This window comes from Aplysia californica, unplaced genomic scaffold (assembly GCF_000002075.1).
Source record: "Aplysia californica isolate F4 #8 unplaced genomic scaffold, AplCal3.0 scaffold00282, whole genome shotgun sequence".
Taxonomy (NCBI): domain Eukaryota; kingdom Metazoa; phylum Mollusca; class Gastropoda; order Aplysiida; family Aplysiidae; genus Aplysia; species Aplysia californica.
In genome coordinates, this window is record NW_004797552.1 from 449680 (window position 1) to 451107 (window position 1428).

Consider the following 1428-nt stretch of genomic DNA (forward strand, 5'->3'; position numbering starts at 1 on the left):
GGAGGGTCAGAGGTTTATGTTGGCATTTTAGGTACTTTTGAGACAGGTCAACTGGACGTCAAAGTTTGTGAATTGTTCACGTAAAAGCAGATACACATTTTTCCATAACATGAAGACTACAGGGGAAAAACGACGGTAGTCACAAACTGAAAACCGTGAAGGTCCCAATTTTGAACACTTGTTGACTCGTGACTGTATTTCTGTCCAACTCTTGGTTGATTATTGTTGTTAGATTTCCCATTTAACAACACTTAACAATAAACCAGCAGTCAAACACATATGAAGTTATATGAGACTTTAAAATTGCTATCCTCACAATTTCCAGTATGTGACTACCGTCGTTTCCCCCCCCCCTTTTTTTTTTTTTGCTCTTCATAAGTATTTCATTTTTTCTCAGAGCGTAATAATCATTTTAGTACGAAACTTGATCACTGTAATAATATGATACGTTGAAGATAGAAGTCGTCATAGAACCTGTAACTTGAGACATCCACAAAAATGGGCAGAGAAATCTGGTAACCTCATACGACAGTTGGGCAGACTGTTTATTGGTGACGTCACTAAAGCCCGACAATGGCAGCGACATTTCACTGTCGTCTGTTTCTGATTTGTTCTTTTGTCGTCTGCTCCTTCGGGCTTGTTCTGTCAATTTTGATCTCTATCAGTTTAGTAGATCTTTGTGCTTCTTTTGTTGATGAGATCTATGGTCTCTCAAATTATTTGTTCTGTAGATCTTTGTCCTACTCTAGTTCTATACATTTGTTTGTTTGTTTGTTTGTTTTGTTTTATATTTGCTCTTTCGGTTTTGTTCCTATTTGCTGTGCACGTGTACATATTTTTAATCTATATAATTTGTTCTATATATCTTAGCTCTATATTTGGGGTATAGATTTTTGTTCTATATACTTTTTGTCGATAGGTAGATCTTTGTTTTTATATTTGCTTTGTACATCTCTGTGATCTACATTAATGTTCTATAGATCTATAGAAGGAGAGAGAGAGAAAGAGAACGAGGGGACGCGATATACAACACCTCCCCCCTCCCGCCCCCAGAAAAATATACAGTAAAAAGAAAAAAAGAGAGAGAAGGGTGACAGAAGGGAGAAAACTGAGAAAGTAATAGGGATATAATGGTTCGTGTTTGAATTATGATCGAAGGAAGAAAAATGGACAACAATGATAATAATTGATTCCCCCTTCGCCTGGGCCAGTTATTTGTTTGTCTTGCCCTCAGCGCTGTTTGTTAGCGCGCCCATAAACCACGGGAAAACCCTCGGCTATGTTTGGCTACTGCCCTGCCCATTAAGGGCATAGCGACAAGGGCAATCATTTGCCTCGCAAATGAGCACTGCTGCTTTTGTTTGAACACTCACAGAGGATGAATTTTGTAGGCATTACCTCCTATGAGACTGATTGTGTGTGTGTGTG